General features: G+C 37.2%; 1 protein-coding gene across 1 annotated transcript in view; it reads right to left on the bottom strand.

Moving 5' to 3' along the window:
* SOX2 (SRY-box transcription factor 2) overlaps positions 1 to 25,961 on the bottom strand; it is a 627,102-nt gene that overhangs the window by 450,411 nt on the left and 150,730 nt on the right. Inside the window, exon 6 of the mRNA XM_064493127.1 lies at positions 20,640 to 20,707. The gene's annotated coding sequence lies outside the window, so the exon portion shown is untranslated. The remainder of the gene's footprint in view (positions 1 to 20,639; positions 20,708 to 25,961) is intronic.

The raw sequence follows: 25,961 nt of genomic DNA, 5'->3' as shown, positions 1-25,961 counted from the left end.
AGCATGCACTCTACCACTTGAGCTATATCCTCCCCCCATTAATTTCAATTTTTAACTTGAATACATTGCCACTTAAGTTTTTAACTTGATTACATTTCTGACTATTGCTCCAAGAATAGACAATCCCTTAGCCTGCCAGGCAACCTGCTTGCTCCATCAAAATGAATTAAGTGTCCCATTGGCAACACATGGCAATGAAACTCCATTGCTAACTGGGCCTGTTCACCCACACACCCCTCATTTTCAACCTTGAAAGAAGAACTAAGACCAAGTCCCTGACCAAGTTTCAATTCTATTTTTGTAAGTAATCAGCTTTTCTGTGAGAGTTCTAAAATACAAAATTAATGCTGAGAAGACATCTTGATACTATTTCTATAGTTGGCTCATGAAAAATTTCCTCTAACAACCCCCAAACAAGAGTTCACTTGCCCTATCCTCTTTTACATACTCATTCAAAGTTAACAGATCCAAAATTGAATTCAACTCTACCCTCAAAATACCACTCCTTCCCTGTCTTCTCTCACTAAACAGCACATATTTTTTCAAATTGCCTAGAACACTCTTGAGTCCTTCTAACGTCTTCCTTCCCTCCCATTGCTAGTACCCAGTCACCACATTCTGTCAATTCTGTCTCCCACATCTCCCTCAAATCTATCCAGCTTCCTAATTTCAGGCACCATCATGTCTTCCTAAATGACTGTAAACCTCCTGACCAGATTCTGCTTTCTATTTCTATCCCTGCTCCCACTTCACCTCACTATCATTATATAACTAAGGTCATCTTTCTAAAATGCAAATATGTCTCTGTCACTCCTCTGTTAAAAATACTTCCATACCTCTCTATTACGCTTAGAATAAGTATCATCCTCCTTAGCAGGACCGACAAGCTGGTCATAATTCAGGCTTTACTTTTCTCTCCATCTGTATTTCTCCCCACCCCTCTCTTCTCACTGTACAACATTCCCTGAGTGAGTCATATTTTTTCACCTTTGGGACTTTGCACATGCTGTTCTGATTGCTGGAATATTCTCCCTGTCCTGCCATCTCTTCACCCGTCCAACACTGTTCAATATTCATATATCAGCCTGACCCCTTCTTCTTGTAGGGCATCTTCCCTAAACCATCCCCATACACCTCCAGGCCTGGCTGAATGAACTTCCTTTGTGTCCCTGTTGCACCACTAGATTAAAATTATTGAAGCACTTGTCCTACTATTCTGTAATTATTCATAAAACCGGGAATTACTTGTAATTTTAATCACCTCTTACCTCTAATGAGCTAAGAAAACATTTCTTCCTCATTGCTTCATCCTAGCACTTAGAAGAGCATCTGTACCAAATAAGTGCTCAATTTTTTAAAAAGTTGATGAATAAATGGATGCTGACAATTAACTCCTAGAGATTGCCTATAATGATCATTAAAACTTGACTTTACTTCTGTAAGAGAAGTTGGACAGGGTCACAGTGGGTGGTTTGCTCCAAGCACAGCGTTTCACTACGGGCAGACTAACTAGCATGTTTACTCTTAGGAAGTAACTTCAGTTACTTCCTCTTCAGGTCCATGGAAGACATATTTCTTTGAGATAAGTCTAAGTTCAGGGCAGAGACAGTGCCTAGACTTGATGTTCTGGAGAATGTTGTCAGTTGCATAATCCTGGTGGAATGCTTCAAAAATTCACACTTCTGAATTTTTCCATCATTTCATAAAATCAGAAAAAAATGATTATACATTATTCTCTTCCCTACTTTAAAATGTATCCAGCCTGGAGAAATTAAAGAGCACCAATTCAGAAAACAATCTGGTTCTGCTATGATATATTTTCTCTAAACTGCCCTATTTTATATGATGAGCTACTTAATGATACAACTCAGGAATATGCCTCCTAAAATACCAAAGAATACGGCACTGCTCCGAATTTTTGACAGTACCTGGGTGTGAAACATCAGCAATTTGTTCCCCAGCTCTGAAAGACTGAAGATCAGTAACTAAATCATGTAAGGGCTTATCAAGTAATTATGCTATTAAAATGACATAAATCAGTCAGTGCATATCTTGCCTTTGTCTTGGTTCTTTGTCTTCTCCATTTTACCAGTCAAAGCACTATTTTCATCACCATTCTCAGGAATTAAGAAAGCTGTATTTAAATAATGTTAGTAGGAGTGACATAGACCAGCACGAAGGAATCACAGAAGTCTAAGGCTACACCCCCTTGCACTTAGTAAGGAAAAATAGACAGTAGCAGCCTGAACTTGGAATTCCAAGGCTTTTGTTTCAGAGTTGCAACCTTTATACTTTCCAAATCATTTTTCCCTTATCACTGCAACTTTTTACTCTTGTTATAAATATGATGATTAAAATTTATCAAGAAGAAAAATAGTCATGAAAGTAAAAAATACATTTATGGAGCCAAATAAAGGCTAATGTATTTTTCATCATTAATTAGAATTGTGGAAGGGAGTTTTTATTCTTTCAAGTTTAATTGAGAAATATTTAAAATTCTGAATTTGAGTTTGTGGAGGTTTGAAGGAAATGACCTTCAAAATAACCAAAGAAATTATTTCCAAAAAGTCACTTATTTGGATTTTCTGACTGCAGTGATAAGTTGCAAATTAGATTTAGGGGAATTCAGTGTGTGTAGGGGGTGGGGAGGGGACGAATAACACCGACAAGAAGTCAGTCCTTCAGGGAAGAGGGCCCCACCCAAAATCAGAAAGCCATTTACTGGCCATTTAAAACCAACTGAAATGTCAAGACACTTTTTAAGACAGCTATTAGAAATGCAAACAGAAAGCTATCTCTGACTCTCATTAGCAGAATAACAAAATGATGCACACTCTAGAAGCTATTTTCGTAGTTCAAAAAAAAAAAAAAAAGAAGAAGAAGAAGAAGAAGAAGCCCACCTTGCTTCAAAAGTATTTCAAAGATGATCTACTAGCCTAGGGATACAGTTACTGCCAGGAAAGATGAGGATCACAGACGGAAGAACATTCAATTTGTCCACGAGGAAGTCATTAGAACTTCTTGGGTAAGTACAATTTCAGTGTAGAGGATTGTGAGAAAGTAGCTGAGAGAAGGTCAGGAAGAAAGTCAGAGGTGAGAAAGTGATTCAAACATCTGATGGGTTTGGAATAGATTGAAGGAAAGGTTTTTAGTTGAAGAATGAAGAAAAGTTAATGGATTTTGGGGGGCAGTAAAAAGAGTAAAAGAGAATTAAAGTTAAAAGATAAAGGAGAGTTTCAAAGAAAAGCTATAGGAAGAGAATACCATACAGAGAATTTTACTCATCCCAAAGTTCTAACAAAGAGAAAAGTAGGAATATGAAGGCACAAACAAGAGGAAAGATAGAAACAAGATAGAAAATGAAGGCAGCAAGGGGGAGTAAAGAAAAACAATGAAGAGTAGGATGAAGAGAGAATATTCTGGAGAACTTGGATAATAATGTCTTAAATGAGCACCTGAAAAAAAAGTAAGAATAAAAACCATAAAGTTTTAAGAGGGAGTTGGAGGAAACTATAAAAGGTCTTGGGCTAAAGTTAAAAAACAAACAGAACAGAAGTGTGCTGTTGACAAGATTACAACAAAAGCTGCAAGAGCGAAGAGCAAACTTCTACTGAAGGGGTTTGTCCAAAAGATGCACCACCACCATCACCTACAAACGGCGAAACAAAATGAAAACAGGAGGATAAAATAATGACAATCCAAGGCTAGGATTAGGCAAAGCAAATAGGAAGATAAGAGAACAAGAAATTTCAGGCAAGAAAAGTGGAGCTCTTCACGTGATGAGCAGAGGTAAGTGATCAAGGGAATGGAGACTGCACTCCGGGCAGAGAGAAGCAGGATTAAATTTCCCTGAAACATACAGTCATTGAGTTCAGCTTACTTTGGGTAAAATCATTTCCAAATAAGAGGGAGTTTAACCATAACCTGTAAGACTTTTCTTTCCTATAGGTTAAAATAGCTTGATACGTAGGACACGGTTGGCCAATATTCCTGTATACTACTTCCCATGATGGTGTATAATTTCACCTAGTGTTTATAACAAACTCACCATGTACCTCCAGCTTGAACAAAGATGACAGGCAATTTCCCTCCCACTGCCATTAGCATCCACTCACCTTTCTGGTTTATACCTGCTCAACTCTAAGACTACCTCCAAGGATTTTCAAAATGTTCCATAATTCATCACCTGAGTGTTAAATGATGAAGCTTAACCTGGAGCGCTTCCCTAATACATAGACAGCCAATCTACTTTTATCACAAGCTTCTGACAGTCTACTGCTTCCTTTTGTCATTTTGTGAAGATGCTGACACCACTTAAAAGACATTTCATCACAGTTCTAGGACTTCACAGGCAGAGAGGTGAAAAGAACATGGACTTTGCACAGATTGAATTCAAATCCCAGCTCTATGATACTGGGCAAGTTTCCTATCCTCTCTGAGCCTCAGTTTCATCATCTATAATTTAGGATAATAATATTTACATCTTGGTTATTATAAATGTGATAGTGTGTAAAATATAGTTTAAAAATTGCTTGGTTCAGAGTAGGCATTCCTAAATTACAATTATTACTGTTATTCACATTTCTAAGGCATAAGAAGGTCATCTAGCTATAAATTGTCTTGTTCTGGGTCACTCCACGAAATTGTTAACCTTTCCTGAAGCCAACATAATATATTAGAGGCATTCTGTAGAAACAGTTATGGCTTATTTTTTGGAACACACTTCAATTTTCAAAGTTTAATATTAATATTAATTGATAGTGTAAAATCAGGTCTCCTTTATATTAAGTTTAGGCTATTTATTTCATTTCTTTCTCTGTTCTTACCACAGCTTTCTAATAGACTATAAATATTATTTTAATATGTTATGCCTCGAAAGTATTAAAAATGATTAAATGTTGAACATATTGGACCACCTATTTTGATGACAGTCTTTCCAATCAACTGGTGAGTATAATTCAATGCTTGTTTGCAAAAAAATCAAACATATAAATATACATTTAATATATATATCAGTATATATATGATATCTGCTATATTATATATGTTTATTATTAAATATAAAATATATAATATTTTAACCACTTTCTCACATACTATTAGCATGCTTAAATGTCATTTAAACACTTGTGTTTATTTTTTTCCCTTTTTCCCTATTACAGTTAGACTGCACAAACACATTATATTCCATGTAAATACACATATATAGTATACTGCAAATTTTCTTAGTTTACATGTACATGTAATTATTATTTGTATAATGTACTAATTATTTAAACATTTGTATTTAGAATAAAAACCCTATCCTCTCAGAAGTTCAGACATTTTATTTCTGGCTTTGTTCATGTTTTACAGAAAGAGGCAGCATATCAAATTTCCCATCATTCATGGCTTCAAGGGGATGAATGATTTAGATTCTTGCCTAAGAGCAAGAGGAGCCTGGGGAAGCTCAAGCAAGTGGAGAAAAGGCACCAACAAAGGGGCCAGAGACTTTGGACTCAGGAACCACCCCAGACACATGCCCCCAACTTCACAATTTCACTAAGAACCACCTCTGTTAACAAGGCATTTATGGCTTTTGATAAGCAGGAATAGCCTCTCCTTCCCCCATGCTTTGGTAACAGTTGCCATCTCTGTTGTTATCACATTTGTCACTTATATGTGACAACTGTCTCCTCAGGAGACAAACTGAGCTGCTGAATGGCAGGAGCCACATTGTTTTCTTGGAGAAGATGTTCAATATACTTTTATGGAATGAATACTTAGCACCAACAAGAACTGACTGCTGGGTAGCCAGCAACCTCCTTTTTGCCAAACACAGTCGCCTTTTCTCATACTCTACGGTATCTGACACATAGACTCCTGAAATCATTTCCTCCCTTACTTTTTGTGGCACTGTCCTACCCAGGTTCTCTTCATCTTGTCTGCCATTGATCCCTTGTGTCCTTTAGCTGCTTCCTCTACCATCTCCCATTCCCTAACTTAAAGAACTGACAAGCATGTGTGCCTCTCTGCCCTAGGAAACAGCTTCTGTTAGACCAACTCGACTTCAACAATCCCTTTATGCTTATGACTCTGCAATTTACACCTTTAGCCCTAATCTCCACACCAAGCTCCAGAATGTCTTCATTCTAGGACACCTGTTTTCAAATTCACCATAGCCCCAAACAAAACTCATTATGTTTTCTTCAATAGAGCCTCCTTATTTTTTGACAATGGCATCACAGTTTTCTCCAGCATTTTCCAGAGTATCTGTTGTATATTCATACTCTCATGTAAGAAAGAAATATATATTCAGTTAAATTGGAGGAATAATGAGTTAAATATAATTTCAAAGGTTTCTTTTCTGCAGGACTTCTCAGAGCCTTTTCTATGTAATGTGTTTTGTGAGTCTCCATAATGAGGATTGAGCATATACTGTTTGCAAATATATTTGATTATGGGAGTCTTTGAGACTATGGGAGTCTCAAGAAGGATCGCCTCACTAAAACATACATAACAAAGCCTTATCCCAGTCACCCTTGACTCTTCCTTCTCTTTTATGTTATTTTCTGTGTCTAAATAGTTACCAAATACTAATAATTCTTTTGCAATATCTTTCCTTTCCATTCCTGACATTCATACACTATTTAACTCCTCTAATCTAAGCTTCTAACACTTCACACCTAGATAACAGCCTTTCTGTTGATTCCTTTTCTCAACCACCAGACGAAACCTACTAAACCATCATTTTTATTATGTGGTTTTCTTGTTTTTAAATACAATAAAACAAAACAAACAGAAACTTCCCATTGTTCCCAGGATCAAGTCAAACTCAAAACCTGGAACTTGTCATTCCTATTCACAGGCTTATTCACAGCCTTATTCCTTCCATGCCTCTGAGTCCTGCATCTACCAGACTGGTCCTGCCATAGTCATTAAACATGGCATGCTCCTTCTCAACCCCTTTTCTTTGCTCACTCACCCTCATCCCACCTAAACTGAAATATCTTTCCCCTTGGTAGGCAGTTAACATGCATAGGGGATGGCAAATATGAGGAATGGAAGCTACAGCTCTCCCCTCTGTGCCCCTGGCAAATTTACTCATTAATCACAACTCTTTCTGACCTTAGTCTCTACCTCAGAACCTCTCTGAATGCAGTGCTTTAGGAAGCTACTACTGACAAACGTACTGGAGTTTATACACAAAACAAAACAGAAAAAGAAATAAATAATGGGCTTCCCAGTCACAGAGACCAATTTCTCATTTTATTGTCTGTGTGACTTTGGACTTCTGACCTCTATGAACTTCATAATCTTCACCTCTGAAGTGGGGATGATGCTCTGTTCAGCAGTTTGTTGCAAAGTCAAAGGAGTTTATATGTAAAAGAGCCCAGTAAAGAAGTACAGAGTAGATGACAGATGAACATCTCTCTTCCTCTCCCTTCTTGTTCTCTACATGTCTCAGTATTCCACACCTTTCTCCAGGCCTTCTTGGTCAGACTGGCTCCTACTGACAAGCCTCTTCTTTCACTCCTTGGACCATCTGCATTTTCATCCTGGACACTCAATCTAGCTGTGTTCTCCAATTATGTTGAATTAGCTTTCCTTAGACCCCTGACCTCACAAGTCCTTGACCTGTCATCTCCAGGGACACCCAGCTCCATGACACTGGTCAGTTCCTGATGTAGCCCTATCTCACACTCCAACATGGTTCCCATCCCTTCTGGAAGTGCTCTATCTGCAAACATCTGCCTGTTGGCGTTTGATCCTTGACTTCCAAGACTGTGTCCTGCTCTCGTAAGCCTGAATCCCCCTAATCCTCCTGATTTTTTGAGTTCATCACCCTCCTTCTGTCTTCCTTTGCCTTCCTGCCAAGTCTCAGTGACCCTGGATATTCATTCAGTGACGCACAAATCATAAACCTAAAATTCTCTGCCACTGTATTTTCTGCCATTTCCTCCACACCAAGTACCAGACCACCAAGTACCAGACCACGAAGGGCCATCTGTGCTGCGGAGCGTTGCTTTGTGATTTGAGGCCTGGAGATTCTGTATTTTTCAGGGAACCCTGTCCAAGCATTCTCTACTAACTACTTCTGTCCTTAAGCAGCAGTCTCAGAATGGTATATTTAAAAAATACACACACACAGAGAGTCTTTTAAAATGCAGATTCCTGGGCCCCACTCTCAATTATTCTGATTGAGCTGGACTAGTGTAAAACCCAGTAATCTATATTTTTCTTTTTAACCATTTTTTTGAAGTACAGTCAGTTTACACTGTTGCAGGAATCTATATTCTAAGAATTACCCAAAATAGGAGTGACTGAACTACTGCCTGTAGGCCAAATGTGGTTTACTGCTTATTTTTGTACTACTGTCATATACTAAGAATGGTTTTAAATTTTTAAGTGATTGAAAGGAACATCAAAGAGGAATATTTCATGACATATAAATATTAACATTTCCGTGTCCATTATTTTTCTCTTTTAAGGGCTTTATTTTTCTAGTACAGTTCTAGGTTCACATCAAAATAGAGAGGAAGATACAGAGATTTCCCATATAGCCCTTGCCCTCACACATGCACAGCCTTCCCCATTATCAACATCACTCATCAGAGTGAGACACTTCCTACAACTGAAAAATCTACATTGACACATCATTATCACTCAAAGTCAACTGTTTACATTATGGTTCACTCTTGATATTGTTCATTCTGTGTCCGGACAAATATATAATGACATTCTCCATCATTATAATATCATACGGAATATTTTCACTGTCCCACATTAATAAAGACCTGTTATAACACAGCTACACTCATTTGTTTGTGCATTACCTATGGCTGCTTTCATGATACAACAGCTAAGTTAAGTAGCTGCAACAGAGACCACATGGCCCACAGAGTCTAAAATATTTACAGTCTGGCACTTTACAGAAAAAGTTTGCTGATCCCTGACTTAGAAGATCCTATTGCAGTATCAGAGACCTTGAGATATCCTTGTGTAACAAGGTTCACTGAAATCCCATGCTCCCTGAACTTCACTTCTTTTCCTCAGCTCTTAATGATACACTAACTTCCTAGAGTTGCTGTTTCAAGTCTTCTTCACTTAACTTCACTCCTTTTGCTCCAACTGGACCTCCTCACTCTCAGCAGATACCTCACCTCTCATTTTACAAAGAACATCAAGCCTGTTCAATAACGATTCTTCCAAGTTATTTCCCTTACTTCCTCTACCCCTATGTGAAACTAAAACTATTCCAAACAAACAAACAAACTCACAAGGCCTAGTGGTATCTTTAGTATCTGATGGGCCTGTGTTCAAATCCCAGCTCTGCAGTTACTTGGTTGTGACCCTCGGAAAGGCCTCAAGCTTCGGCTTTTATCATGTATAAATCTGGCTGATGATGCCTAGCTCAGAGCTCCGTTGTGAAGGTGAAGTGAAACATGTGCTTGGCATACAGCAGAAACTCAGTAATGCTTTCTTCATTCTGCATGACTCCAAATTATTAATAGGTCACATTTATTGAAAACCTACCATGTGTCAGGTATTTTATACTCATTATCTCATTAAATTCTGACAGAAACACAAAGACAGAAGTTAAATCATACTGCCTACCCAAGTTTTCTTCATCAATTATCCACCTTTTTCTTTTAGTTCTCACCCCTGTTGACTCTATATGTATAACTATATGCAAAGAGAAATAAACATGCTCAGTTTTCCTCTCAGCCTTGCCACAATCTCTTATCAAAGTCTTCTCTCGTCTTCCCTGCAACAATAAAAAAGAAATCCCATTCATTCCTTAACCCCTCGCAACTTGGTTTCTACTTTTTTGATCAATCTAGTAAAACGACTGTTCCCAATTGGTAACAAATGGTTCCCAAGAATACAAATGATTATTAGCTGTCAAAAATCAATGGCATTTTCTTGCTACTTATTCTGCCTTAGGGTAAATAACATTATAACCTCCAAAGATTAAACAATCAAGTAAACAAAATTCTCCTTGGCTGTCCTAACTCGCCCTGGTGGTTTCTTTTGCTTTTCTGATCATTTCTTTTTAGTCAACTACACTGCTTCTAATCTTCTTTCTCATCCCTTCCTCCCGTTCTCTGCACTCTTTTCCTCCCTCTACAGTTGTACCGTTGACCCTGGAACAACTGGGGAGGGTGTTAATCCTCTGTAATTTCTATTTGGCCCTCCATATCTGTGGTTCTTCCACATCTGCAAATTCAAACAACTAGTACTGTGGTATTTACTACTGAAAAATAACTGCAGGTAAGTGGACTTGTGCAGTTCAAATGTGCTCTGTTCAAGGGTCAACTGTACTTTCTATGACCATGGCTTCAACTACCTATATTATGCAAATCAAAATTAGCTGTGTGTAGCCCTAATATTACTTAAAAAAAAATTTATCCTTTTTTCAAACCATAGGCTAAATGTCTGTTCATATTTCAAACTCAATCAAGGGCAAAACCAAAGCTCCCACAAAATTAAGTTTTTCTTGACACAAACAGATGAAAAGATATACCTTATTCTTGGACTGGAAGAACTAATATTGTCAAAGTGACCATACTACCCAAGGCAATCTATAGATTCAATGCAATCCCTATCAAAATACCAATAGCACTTTTCACACAACTAAAACAAATAATTTTAAAATTTGTATGGAAACACAAAAGACCCTGAATAGCCAAAACAATTTTGAGGAAGAACAACAAAGCTGGAGGAATCACGTTCCCTTACTTCAGATTATACTACAAAGCTACAGTAATCAAAATTGTATGGTACTGGCACAAAAACAGATACATATATCAATGGAACAGGATAGAAAGTCCAGAAATAAACCTGCTCATTTATGGTCAATTAATCTACAACAAAGGAAGCAAGAATATACACTGGAGAAAAGAGTCTCTTCAGTAAGTGGTGCTGGGAAAACTGTGCGGCTACTTTAAAAAAATGAAATTAGAACATTCTCTAACACAGTATACAAAAATAAATTCAAAATGGACTAAAGACCTGAATATAAGACTGGATACTATAAAACTCCTAGAGAAGAACACAGGCAGAACACTCTTTGATATATATCACAGCAATGTTTTGTTTTTTTTTTTTGATCTGTCTCTTAAAGCAAAGGAAACAAAAGTAAAAATAACAAATGAGACCTAATTAAACTTAAAAGCTTCTGTACAGCAAAGGAAACCATCAACAAAATGAAAGGACAACCTATTAAATGGGAGAAGATGTTTGCAAATGATATGACCAATAAAGGGTTAATATTCAACAATATAAACAGCAACTTGACATCAGAAAAACAAACAATTCAATTGAAAAGTGGGAAGAACTGAATAGACATTTTTCCAAAGAGGATATGCAGATGGCCAACAGGCATATGAAAAGATGTTCAACATTGCTAATCATCCGGGAAATGCAAATCAAAACCACAATGAGATTATCACCTCACACCTGTCAGAATAGCTATCATCCAAAAAAAAAAAAAAAAAAAGCCACAAATAACAAAAGTTGATGAGAATGTAGAGAAAAGGGAACCCTCCTACACTGTTGGTGGGAATATAAATTGGTACAGCCACTGTGGAAAACAGTATGGAGATTTCTAAAAAAACTAAAAATAGAACTACCATATGACCCAGCAATTCTACTCCTGACTATATATTTGGAAAAAAATGAAACCACTAATTCGAAAAGATACATGCACTCCAATGTTCATAGCAGCATTATTTACAAAGTACGGAAGCAACCTAAGTGTTTATCAACAGATGAATGGATAAAGAAGATGTGGGGTGTGTGTGTGTGTGTGTGTGTGTGTGTATAAAATACACATACAATGGAATACTACTCAATCATAAAAAAGAACGAAATTTTGCCACCTGCAGCAACATGGATGGACTTGGAGGGCATTATGCTAAGTGAAATAAGCCAGATAGAGAAAGACAAATGCTGTGTGATATCATTTGTATGCAGAACCTAAAAAATGCAACAAACTAGTGAATACAACAAAAAAAACAGACTCATAGATATAGAGAATAAACTAGTGGTTACCAACGGGGAGAGGGAGGGTGGAGGGGAAATATTTAGGATAAAAAAAAAAGGGGTTATTATGGGATTATATGAAATCATGTGTGTGAAACTTCTGAGAACTGTAAAGCACTATAGACTTTAAAGAATCTTTCATTCAATAAAAAAAGAAAAAAGAAAAAAAATGTAAGTCTTTCTCTTGACTTCTCTGTTTCACCAAGTGATATCATCATGCCTTGAGGCTTAAAATCATAAAATCACCTTTTATTCTCCATTATCTTGACTTTAGCAGCTATCATATGTTTATCTCTAAAAATGTTTCTCCTGTCTTTTGTCCTCAATTCCTCAACTTCTAATCGATCTTCAGTCCATAACAGTTCTAATTTTGCCCCTACTGCTTCAGTGAAATTGTTCCTGTTAACATCACTAATATCCTCCATGTTGAAAAACCCAACAGAATCATTTCAGGACTCCTGTTAACCTATTCCTTTGATAACATCTCTCTCTCTTTCCTTCTTGAAAGTCTACTCCCTTGATTTCTGCTTTCCTCCACATATATATCCCATACATTTTGCTCCCTCCTGTGTGATCTCTTATCATTTGGTATGTCCCTCTATTGTAGAACTTATTCACAACATACATTTGGCTGGGAGCTCCTTGAGATTAAAGGTTCCATGTCTGCCTAACACATAGTAAGCACTAAGTAAACATCCATTGAGTTAATGAGTGAGTTAATTCTCTTTCATTTCATTCCTATTGTCACTATTCTGAATGAGTCTCTGGTTCCCTCTCACCTGGTCTATTTCACAAATTTCTTAACCAGCTTCCTCACTTGCAATCTGCTCCAAACATTTCCAGGTACACCTGCGAAGTCCATTTTCCTAACGTAGATCTGTGGACCATGTCCTTATCTTATTTTAAAACTTTCCAATTGCTCATAGAACTGAACCAAACCTATGAACTTGAAATTCAAAGCCCCCATGATAAAAGTCCATCCATGATGTTTTAAGAGTATTGTATAATAACCCAAAACCCAACATGGCCTTTCACGTTCTTTGTGCTTCGGTTCCCAAACTCCTCTGTTGTAATCTTTCATTCTTTCAAGGTCTACTTCCTCCACAGTAACTTTCCTGATCCCACATGGGTAAATAACTTTTTAAAAATTTTATCTTTTATTGAAGTGTAGTTGATTTACAATGTTAGTTTCAGGTGTACAGCAAAGCGATTTAGTTATACACATACATACATATACACATTTTTTTCAGATTCTTTTCCATTATATGTTATTATAAGACATTGAATATAGTTCCTTGTGCTATAAAGTAGGTCCCTGCTGTTTATCTGTTTTATATAGTAATGTGTATCTGTTAATCCCAAACCCTTAATTTAGTCCTCCCTGACTTTTTCCCTTTGGTAACCCTAGTTTGTTTTCTATGTATATGAGTCTATTTTTCATTTGTAAACAAAATTTGTATCATTCTCTTAGATTCCACATATAAGTGATATCATATATTTTTGTCTTTCTCTGTCTGACTTCACTTAATATGATAATCTTTAGGTCCATCCATGTTGCTGCCAATGGAGGAGGACTGTTCTTTGGTCAAGGGTATATGAGTAGCCGTGTTTCACTGCTAGAACCTCCAAACAAGCTCTCAAGGTGAATAACTTTTTATCTTTGACATTTTAATCTGCATAGCACTGTTTATACCACTTTGCTGAGCCATTAATATTTCCAGGCTATTATTATCATTAGTGATTGGCCCTATTGTGTGACCTAGTTTGCAAACACTCTATTCTACTTCATAATACATTTTCAATGAACATTCAGTGAATTGATATTTGTTTAACTGTTTCATATGTATTAAAATACTTTGCATTTAATTATCTTCCATCTAAAAAAGCTCCCCCTTAATGCCCAAGTTCCACTCCAGCTTTAACCCTAGCCCTTTCTTCCCTTCCCCAGGGAAGCTACCCAAAATGATTGTCCAGAGATGAAGTCTCCTCTCTCATACTTCCCACTCTCTTCTCAGCCCACCACAGTCTGGCTTCCATGTCACCCCTCTAACCAAAATGCTCTCACAAAGTCAATCATAATCTCTTTGTTGCTAAATACAGTGTGTCCTTCTTGGTCCTTAACTTACTTGACATTTCTGTTGAAAGATGGTCTTATGTTTTTGTCTGGAGCCCAGAACTCACCTGAGCTCCATATTTACATATCCAGTTCTCCACTAGACCTCCTCACCTGAGTGTCAAATCCAGTAGCATGCTCAATGGATATTTGTTGAATGAACAATAGCTCCCAAGCTTTCTCTTCTTGGCCTAGATAAGTGATTCTTAACCTCTTTTATCCTATGCCCTCCTTTCTATCAATATGTAAAATCTATGCTCTTCCCCAGTACCAAACACTCTCCGATACAGCTGCCCACCTTTCACCCAGAAGTTTCTGCAGGCTGAAAATAACTCATCAGATCAACCAGATCATCAGACATGAGACCAAGATGATTCTGTGAAGCATTAGTTTCTGATGTTTAAATTATTAAAAACTAGTCTTTGTTGAATTTCTCAAATATAAATTATACTATAATACTAAATATGTTCATAGGGTTTTTGAAACAATATACGGCAATCTCAAGATCCCACTGCCCCTAGGGTTTAGGGGTTACCCTTCCCCTCCTTCTTCCCAGTTGATAACCCCAGTGTTAGAAGCTCTCTAAGGCAGAGTGTAGCTCTAAAATTGTGTGACTGTAGGTTAGAAAGTCTTTAAACATTTTTGATCCTCTGGAATTTTCCCTTTCTCTCCCTCATCCTCTGTCCTCTACCCTCCCTTCATACTTCTAACCCTTTCCCCTTTCTTCTTTTCTCCCTGTTTTTTCTGTATTGATCATGGATTGTGCTATTCCTCTGAGCAGCTGAACATTTTTTCCCTGGAGGCCAGAAAAGTAACTTACCCATCTTGAAATTTTTTATAAAGAAATACAAGTGACCATCTCCTTGGCCATATCTAGAAGTCCAATAAAGAACAATTTTCCAAGTTGCTTTGGGGAAGTCATCCAAACAAAGTTGAGAAGAGGGTCTGCTATGCGTTTAAAGGGCCTTATTTCCAGATCTGGCTTCCCCAAAAAACAAGAGAAATCCTGATTTCATGCATAGCCCATAGCTGAATTCAGACTTTTTGCACAGCAGAAGCTGAGGGGAAGCCTTAACTTTCCTTCTGATCACGTCTTCATTTCTGTGTGTCCTGCTTGCCCCTATCTTTAACTGTTACGATGCTAAACTAAAGGATAAAGTACTTTGCCCTTGCTTCAGTTTATGAAAAAAAAAATTGAAAACAGCTTTAGGGTGTTTCTTCACAGCACATTTTTGTCACTATACCCATGTACTTTTATCCCACTGAACTAGCATATATTTGTTAAGAGAATATCCTTCAAATGAAATGAATTTCACATGATTAAATCTCCTTGTATAACTGTCTTAGTGGGAGGATAAAAATTACAATCTTTCATATCGGTTTCAGAGCACTTAATAAGGAGTCTACAAACACCAAAAGGCATTTACTTTTAGCCTCTAATGCAGTCTTGAAGGACATACTCATTAGAGCTATGACAACATAGGCAGTTTTGGATGGCTGAAAGATTGGACATCCTCTCCTAAAAGAGCAACGCTGCTGACAATCAAGTTCAAGCTCCAAGAACCTTGTAACATCAACTGCTTAAGGCAAAAAGCAGAAGCAAAGAACTGAGTAACTTAAAAGAAAACCTATGCAGAAAATATACTGGTATGTAGGCAAAAGACTCGCTGAAAGCTTTCTAAATTTGGGTTTTCAAAATGTTTTGTAAAATGTTTCTCAATTTTCACTCCATGCCCCAAATTCCAAACAAATTATATGTGTTGAGCCATTATAGCTGATTCAGGTACTACTTTCTTCAAAATTTCTAAAAGGAGTACACAGAAGCTGATAAAAGCCCTCACATGCTTTAATGTATTATCACAAGTTTAAACCTTTGTGATGTTAAAGCCGCAGACAGTTTCAGCGTCAGTGGCCTCTTTCTAGGCATGAGCATTCTATTATCATGTAAGTAAACTTGGCATTGCTTATTTAATATGTAAATTAAGAATACAGTTTCCTATAGCAGTGTGCAATGGAATTTATGGAACATAACTGAAAAAGGAGACTCAAATTCATTTCTAGCATTATATCACTAGATAAGTTGTTTCTCCCTCCTTTATTTCATTTCTCATCCTTCACCGTTTCCTCAATCTTCAACCTTCAGTTCAAAGCCCCAGACAAATTAGCATATTCTGTTTTGCTATAGGACCCTGGACTCATCTGCAGGGGGAGCTACAAGCAAAAGTGTATGAAATCCCTATTATGTCTATTGATGCAGACACTGTCTTCTTCATCCTCCTTGAAGCCCCACTGAAGAATATTCTTTCAGAACTAAATGCCTGACAAGCTAAGACACTGGTCTATTTTTTCCTAACGGAAAACGTAGAGTGGGATTTTTTTTTCAATTGTTATATAATTCTCACTAGTATTAAGTAGAGTAAGAACTGTTACCAGAAAGGCTTTTGGGAGTGTGCTAAGCAGAGCACTGGGCTTAGATATGCAGGTTTAGTTTTAGGAGGTGGGCAAAACCTAGTGCATCTGCATAATACAGGTGTGAGTAATTTAAATATGGCAAGAGAAAGGGGGATATAGGAATAGAAGATACAGCTAGAGAAGCTGCATAGCGTACGAGGGAAGGATCAAAGAGAAGAATCTCCAGTGTTGGCAAACTAAGAAGGCACTTCATAAACCAGAATGTTCGGTAGAGATGTTCAAGTGGTTTGATGTGGGATATGCAAAGTAAACTAGCCCTCTCTTCTCTTTCTCAGTGAAATCTGCATTGCTCACCCACTCTTCTGTGAAAGAGGATTCTATTAGAGAGTATAATGAAAAGCTGAGGTCCGTGGCTATGGGATGACCTTGGACAAAAACAGAAAGAGGTAATGCACGTGTCAGAGTCTGCAGGGACAGCTGACATCCGCGTTACCCCCAGGAAAGCCCAGGCTGTAAGAATCAGAGAGACCAGGGTTTAATCCACATAGTCACATGCTGCCTGTGTAACCAAAGGCTGGTCACTGAATCTCTCTGATCCTGTATTATCTCCACTACAAAATGAGGGTAATGACAGCAGGCTTTGGGGCTGTTGTGAGGATTAGGGTTAATATGTACAAAATGCTCACTGTATGGAAGCTACCTTTTTGATGATTTTTTTTTCCCATTTTTGTTGGTGGTAGCTACTACAAACCCTGAGCCAAGTCTGTGACCCTAAAAAAAAAAAAGTATATCTTTCATATGCATGTTATTCTTTTCTTTCCTGAGTCTAGATTAAATTGTACTTTCTTTATTCATAATTATGCAGTCATTATTGATATCTATTTTGTTGTATTGCAACCTGCACCAAAGTGGTGTTATGTAAATAGAGATTTTCTGTCTATTATGCTCCCGGTTTCCCCATAGTGAATTTGAGGACACAATGAGAATTCATACGTTTTCTTTCACCTTAAATACTGTTGCTACCATGCTTATGATTTCATGGGATTGTTTGACCAATAATTGGAATGACCTTGGCATTCATTAAAATCTGTCCCATACCCTTTTGCCTCGTTCCCTTTGTCATCTAAAGTTGGCTCCCATCTAAAATTAGCAGTGAAGAATTGTCTGTGGAAACTCAGTCTTATCTTATTTGTTATTATGTCATCACCAACTAAGCTGAGCAGACCCAACCATCATATTCGTGCCAAAGAGTCTGAGCAGTCCATAGGAGGCAAGAAAAGAAACAAGCAACAGATAACGTTCCCATTTGACACCCGAGGTAAGCAAGGCCCAAAGATGCTGGTGATCAGCCCATATTCACTAACAAAACTGGAATTAAAACCAGGCCAACTCCTTTCCTGCATTAGGAAAGAGAATGCTACTACTTAACACACTCTGTTTAGTCAGGCAATCTATAGCTTGTCAGTACATCAAATCATAGGCATATTTATTTGATCTTGCTGAAGACTATAAAAAAGCAATTTCAGATACAGCTTCTACTGGCAGAGTTGACGCAGGTGCCAGGGCCCCCACCCTGGAAGGTTCAGGGCTTTATAGAATCATCTCCACCTTTGGCTTCCACTGCTAGTCCACGAAAACACTGAAACTTCAATACTATCACGGTAATGGAAAGGTAGCACCCAGCTCTTGGTGCAAAGCCCAGGGAAGTTTTAATTTTATATAAAGGAAAAGAAAACTTGAACATTAATTTCAGATGCTTGGGAGTCTAGCCAAATGGGTGCCCTTTTCCTTTCCTCTGAAAACTTCTGAAGACAAAACAAAGATCTGGATTTCTAAACTTTCCAGAAGTGGTTTTTTGTTTGTTTGCCATTGTTTTTGTTCTGGCTCAGCAAAGAGTAAAGTGTATATAGCACATCAGTTGTTATATCCAGGTGGATTTCTAAACTTTCCAGAAGTGGTTTCTTGTTTGTTTGCCATTGTTTTTGTTCTGGCTCAGCAAAGAGTAAACTGTATAGCACATAGGTTGTTATATCCAGGAATAGAAGGCCTGTAAGCAAAAGATTGGAGAAGTTCTCCTTGCCCCAGTGGTTAGCTGGGAATATCTAGCTTTCCAGTTCCCCAAAATGAAAGTGCTTACTGAATAATGTTTATACCTATGTTTAGGGAAAGAGGAAACACTCCTCCACTAACAAGAGCTCTGGAGCCATCAATCCTTGATAAACCAAGCAAGCAGGAATATTGGCTGATTTTCCAGCCTAATTACCTATTTCTTAACAATTTTTTACAGAGATTCTTTACAACTACATCAAGACAAATTACCTCCAGTTCTTACCAGAAGTACTTAAAGATAACATAGAAATTTTGCAAAATGCTTACAAGAGTGACTAGACATGAAATTAGCAAGCAAAAGACAAGGTATTACTGCTCAGGTGCTAATTTGGGTTAGCAATAAAATGACGATGTACCTAAATAATAAAGTTTCTCTTTTAAGAACTAAAAAAAATAGCAACAATCTTAATTTAAAAACAAGCTTAATTTATATGAAAGGGAATGAAATCAATAGTATGAGAAAAAAATCTGTATAACAGGTATAATTAATTATATCTCTCAAACAAAAGCTCTTTTAAATTATGCTTCTCTGTCAATCTAAGATTGTACGCAATGATTACAGCAGCACAGTACAGATGGTCTAGAACATCATGTCCACGTAGATAACACAACAGTCCAACCTGTTTTCACAGGAAGAAACCACACTTAGATCCATCAAGAAGCACACCACCTCTCAGGTGTTAATCATCTGTTTTGTAGCAACTGTTGTAAATTATGGGTAACAACAACCTTGGAACTTCAACACCAATACAAACTAGTACCCCATTGCCACCTTCTTGGCCGTTTGCCACGTGTGCTATTTTAAAGTTAGGCATTAGGAGGCAGCAAATGGCTCAAAACCACAGGCAAAGATAAATTCGTAGGAAGTTGGAAAAGAGACGTAAAGCTGCAAAAGCAGAGAAAACAGATTTCATCTTAATCACAAACTTCCAGGAATTTAGACTTCTAAGAGGAATAGAAGGGTAAAGAGTTTGGCCCTTTTAGAGACCTTTGTGAAACTGTCTGGATCTAATTCCTCATTTCAGCATCTCTAAAAAACTCTGACAGTTACCTTGAGGATTAAATAACATAGGTCTTGGTTTCACTTAAATTTGTTTCTTGGCTCCAGAAAGAAAGGTCTGATGGCTGCCTACATGGAATTCTCAGGTGCCTGCACTAATGCAGATACTATTCAAACCATCAAGGAGACATTAGAACTGATTCTTCCCCAGGTTGCTTCATTCTGATTTAAGGTATTTACGTATTTAAAACACGCATCATCGTTACTTAAAATTGCCAATGTGGCACTTACGTTTAAAAATTACTTGTGACTGGTACTCTAAAGTATCACCTCTTTAGATAACACATGCCTATCTCATTTTTAGGAAACTGAAAATAGACTTTTCACTTTTCTTAAAAGGTGATAATATCTCTAAACAAAGTTTTATTATTTGGGTTATAATGCTTGATTAGATTATAAGAAATGAAGCCTCTGAACTGTTTGATTGGTTTATATTATTAAAACAACTCTTGCCTCTCTATGGATATTTATGTTGAAGAAATTAGCTCATGTAATTTACACAAGGATTTTATTTCAAGCACAAGTAGAAAGGTCCTTAGAAAATATGGTTGATAGGAATCAAAACTGTAAATATGTGAGGAAAACTGTGTGGTACATGAAACAGGAAAACAGAACATCTCCAAAGACAACTCCCTGCATTTTTGCATTGTTTCTTGAACTGTTGTACTAAGAATGCAGGACTTAGCTATCACAGAATATACAGGGTAAAGCAGTAGTGAAAAAGATGCTGATTAGCACAATAGTAATACTGTGATAAACAGTTAAATCGAACCTAAAGTAATTCACATCAAATAATGCAAATGCTACACAAAGCCTATCTTCCTTCTAGACATGCATGATGATTGCAGACGCCTCCAATAACCAAAATTCAGCTTTACTATGATTAACTATTAAAAGAAAATATCACACATTACTTACTGTTTTTAAGATATCTATGCCATCCTTCTGAATCCAAAGAGGGGGAAGAATCACTGCCACGAGGAAATCTAGCAAGCAAAAGGAGGAAAAAAACAGCAAATATTAGTTGTTTGAAAATTAGCATCTTCAGGTTTTCTTGAGGTACTTCCCACAGGATCCCAGAGCAAAGAAGAAAAAGAAAAAGTTGGAGAAAAACATCACACACATCACGAGGCGACTTTCTCCACTAACCCATGCAGCTCCAAACTTTAAAGGCTAAAATTGTTGAGCATCCTGACTGAGTAAATGTCCGACTTCGGCATCACTGGTTACGTTCACAATTTTGGTAAGACGAATGCATCTCCAAAATTATGGTTACTTTAATGTATTATCCAGATTTTCCCCCTGTTTCTCTCCCTTTCTTCCTTTTCCATTCACATTTTTCTTCCTACAAAATGCACATAGGTCTGTTCTTCCTCGTACGGAGTCAGGCCTGGCTTTGAAATGCATTTCAATCTCTCAACACAGACTGCTTTCATTGCATTTAGAGTCCCACTAAGGCCCAGCTTTAAAAGCTACTGATTCTTTTTTTCTTTAGCCTTCCTCACAAAGGAAGGGTATTTTGTAAATTACCAGCTCGTTCAGATCAACAAAAGGTACTTTCATAGAAAGCCCCATTTGATTTTGCTCAAATTTGATTACAAGGATGGAGAAAAGGAAAGGAAGTCAAAAAGAAAAACCCCAGATGGCTTTTTCATTCATCTCAGTGAATGAGCTTTATCTGTGCCTTTTGAAACTGTAGCAGTGGAAAAGCATTTCTGTTGGCTTAAAAAACTTGACAAAAATTATTGGTTTGCCATTTCTCATGTAACAGCCATTGGGAACTGGATGAAAAGACTTTTTCATGGGATCGCCTGCTTGGATCAAAATAATGGAGATTAGGTATTTCATTATAAATTACAGTGGGAGATAGAGCAGGCTGTCATATTAATAGCAACCTGCTCATGGCCTTCAATGGTAGCTATTCTCCTAGACAAAGGACCAAGGGGGTTGTCTATTGAACTTGTACTTTAGGCCTGATCAATTTTCTATCATCAAGGCAAAAGGTGAGATGACTAACAAAGGAATTCACACATGAGTGACCTCATAAGCCTACAGATAAAACAGCTTAAAGAAGCAAAATACATCCTGAAATTATGGGTGATAAACTATATAAAGAAGACAGAGTATGAGAGAGAGAGGCAAGAGCAATGGTCTATAATTCTCCTCTCTCTTCTTGGCCAAATGGACACATTAAAAGCTACTTGTTTTCAGCCGCAGATAATTGCAATGTTTGGTTTGCAGTGGTCTGCTTTAAATCCTTCAGCTTTTTTTTTCCTCAGCACAGCTCCAGTCATTTCATTCACTATTAGCAATAGCATTGTGTTTGAGACAAAGCTTCGACCAAGAGTCACACTTAAAAATAAAAACTAAAAAGAATCACAAGCAACACAGGCTTCAAGATACTACACAGTAGAATGTGCGTTTGTTATTTGCTCCAGGTTACCAGCCTCTCCCGCATTTACTTCTTAGATTCTAAAGCATTTTGAAGACTAAGCTGTACCTGTGACTAAAAGACAGAGAATCTTAATGCAGTGTAGTGAAACATGTGATTCGATGGAAATTTTTTTCAGAAAATAGTGATGATAAAATACGAATCCAAAGAACTAGTGAAGGACAGGTGATTGATTTTCATCCAATCACAAGGAATCATCTGGATTCCCAATTGAAGTTGTCCAAATCACTACAATTGCTAAATTTTTCTTCCCTGTTATACTTCCATGGAATTTCAACTTAAAAAAAAAATTGGGGATTTCTGCCTGCTGGTCTTAGTGTTCCTTGAATTCAGGATGGTAGTAGAGAATTTATGTTCCAGAGATAAAACTTGGGTTACCAAAGGTTACTATTACCTGGAAATGCAGATATGCATGTAACACTTTCCGCACATTACCTAAAGCTAATGCAAAGTAAAAATACATGTGAGCAGGATATATTTTTACTGTGCTATTTTTTAAGCCAAAGAACAGTACAAGATTATTAATGTAAAAGGACTTCCAACTGCCCAAAAGCTTGAGAAAATACCATATCACCTGTGACAGCAGTTGTCAAAAATAAGGCTACATTTTGAAAGGCACCCTCAACAGATGTGATAAACTCCAAATCGTGGGCATAAGCAATGTGAGTACACACTCACACACATAATAGTGATGACATAAAGAAGGTCATTTATGTATAGATAAATAAAACAAGGTTATAGTATTATCTAAGGCATACTATTTGTATAAAAATTATACTTTCTTTGTTTTCAAGGTAGCCCTAATCCTTCAATTATTTTAACCATTCAGAGAGATCCTAAATTCAAGATTATAAAAGAGGAATTAAACAACATTGGTAGAAGTCAGTGCACAGGCAAGCTATTGGTGTAAATGTAAATTACACTATTGGTACGAATGCAAACTGGGTGAATCTTCCAGAGGGTAACTGGACAGCATTCAAGAGTTTGAAAGTCTTTATAACTGTTGAGCCAGTTATTCCTTTTCTAGGAATCTTTCCAGTAGAAACTATCAGAAATGCAAATGAAGGGTTTTTTTTTCCCCCATAAAGATACTTATCATACACTGCGTCAGGCAGTAATAGTATAGTGGTGGGACTTCAAGTTCTGGAGCCAGACTAGCTGAGGTCCAATTAAACTCACCAGCTTCCAATTACAATCTTATGGGTTTGCTTATTAACCTCTCTGTGTTTCAGTTTTCTAATCTGTAAAATGGGAATCTCAAAAGTGTGTTATGAAAATTACATGAATTAATATATGTAAAGCATTAAAGGTGTGGCTAGCACATAGGAAGTACTAAATTAAGTATTATATATTATTATTATTACAAATGCTTCAAATCTGGAAAATTATTAACTAAATTGTAATAAATAAATACAATAGAACGTAATATGCCCATTATAAATCATAATGACACAATAACATGGGAAAACATACTAAGTGAAAAACTTAAGGATATAAAACTATATATTATGTGATCTCAAATACATATATATATATATATATTTTATATATAAATACATGAATATGTGGCAACAGTATTTATTCCTGGATACTGTAATTTCAAGTGATATTTATTTTCTTTTTATATTTTTAAATTTTTATGTAAATTAAAAAATTTTAAAGTCTTATTTTCATAAGTTAGTTTATGAAGGAGGAGGAGAACTAGGAGGAACACCAAGCAGCATCAGTACTTATTGGAGCTAGGCCAGGCTAATGGGAAAACTAGAATCTATGCCAAAGTTCACTTCAGGGCTTAGCACTAAGATCTGGAAATGAGATGTGCTTCCCCAACTGGAAATTACTAGGCTTAAACTCTAAAATGTAAACAAGTAAAATCCAAGCGTAACAAATCCACAAAAGTCCCTGCCCCAAGAAGCTATCAGTATATGGATTACCAAAGGCAACTGACAACAGAGGAGTCCAGCAAAATGACTCAGGGATGAGCTTGGGAAGATACATGCATACCAACATACACAGGTCATGTGCAACACAAACAGTTTGGATCCACTCAGTCAGGGGCAGAGGACAAGTCAATTTCAGGGGACACTAAATATAGAGACTTGAAGCTGCAGCCAAGGAAAGGACTCGGTGAGAATGTCTAGAAAAGGGGAGTAAAGGCCAAGAGGTAGGCACGTGTCCCTTTCCCCCACTCTTACTCTCCTGTCTGGGAGCTGGAACTGAGGATAGGAAGGGAGGTACATGTAAGAGCGGACTTTACCTCCTACCCCTGCTAGGCCCTCAGGCAAGCTTGAACTAGGGGCTGAGGGAAAGGCAGGGAAGGTGGGGACCCTAGAGTGTTTCACTGGGTGTACTAATCTTTAGTAACTAAAAGTGACTGGAAAGTTATGAGCTCTCCCAAGATAGTATTAACAGCCAGGAACATGACAGAGCATAGTTGAAGGTGAAGAAAAGAGAACTAAATACAGATTACCCAGTATATGAGTTGCATGTGTATTATGCCTTTGTTGCAAGAAAAAAATGTCAAAGCTAAGGGCTAGACTTTTCAAGAAACTCCAGATAGTAAAAAGCAAAGTTCTAGAATATGAAAGTTCCATATGATCCAGCAATCCCACTTCTGGATGTAGATCCAAAAGAACTGACAGCTTGGACTTGAACAGATATATGTACACTCATATTCATAGCAACATTATTCACAATAGCCAAAAAGGTGGAAGCAGCCCAAGGCCATCAACAGATGAATGGATAAACAAAACATGGTATACACATTCAACGGAATTTTATTCAGCTTTAAAAAAGAAATTCTGATACATACTACAACATGGATGAACCTTAAATATATTACGCTAAGTGAAATAAGCCAGACACACAAAAAAACTGTGCGATTCCAGATATGAGCTACCTAGAGTAGTCAAATTCATAGACACATAGAGCAGTTGCCAGAGGCTGTGGGGATGGGGGGGAATTTGGAGTACTGTTCAATGGGAACAGAGTTTCAGTTATGCAAGATAAAAAAAAGTCCTGGACATGGATGGTCATGATGGTCACAGAGCAATGTAAATTGTACCTAAAGCCACTGAACTTTACACTTAAAAATGGTTAAAATGGTAAATTTTATGTATATTTCACCACAATTTTTTTAAAGAATATGAAAATGTTGCTTCCTGAAAATATCTCCCCAATTCTTTTATCATCAACTGATCGAAATGAAACAAACGAAATGAAACAAAAGGAAGAGGAAGGGGACTGCTATGTTCAATCAGCTGTACAATTTGTACACTTCACCCAGATGCCAGAGGGGGCAAACAGGCAAAATCTAGCCTGGAGTCATGCTGGCCAAGTGGTATGTGCTGGGGTTGGACTTCAATAGCTGGGAGGTAGGGGTGTCGTTTCATAACTCATCTGCCTAGAGGGAACATCTTTTATTAATTTGCTGAAAGATACTGTATGTGTCAACATGCCTTGAAAGGGAGCCAGGCTGGTATGTGGACAGCATTATGGTGTACACCAGAAACTGACACAACACTGTAAACTGAATATACTTCAATAAAAAAAATTATGCAAAAAAAAAAAAGAATGATCACTTAGATTGAAAGACAGTAACACTGGTTATGTGCTCTTTGTAAACGAATGACAGCCAAGTTCTGGGAAAACCTTCTGCTTGGGAGTTTCAAACTCATTTTTGTCTTCTTAACATGCTTTTCCCTGCCATCAACACAACCACCCCTTACTGAAGCTCAGGATGTAAGAGAATCATTCCAGTGATACAGAATTGGAGTAATGACATGTGA

This window comes from Camelus dromedarius, chromosome 2 (genome assembly GCF_036321535.1).
Source record: "Camelus dromedarius isolate mCamDro1 chromosome 2, mCamDro1.pat, whole genome shotgun sequence".
Taxonomy (NCBI): domain Eukaryota; kingdom Metazoa; phylum Chordata; class Mammalia; order Artiodactyla; family Camelidae; genus Camelus; species Camelus dromedarius.
This window is presented reverse-complemented; position numbering and strand designations above follow the sequence as displayed.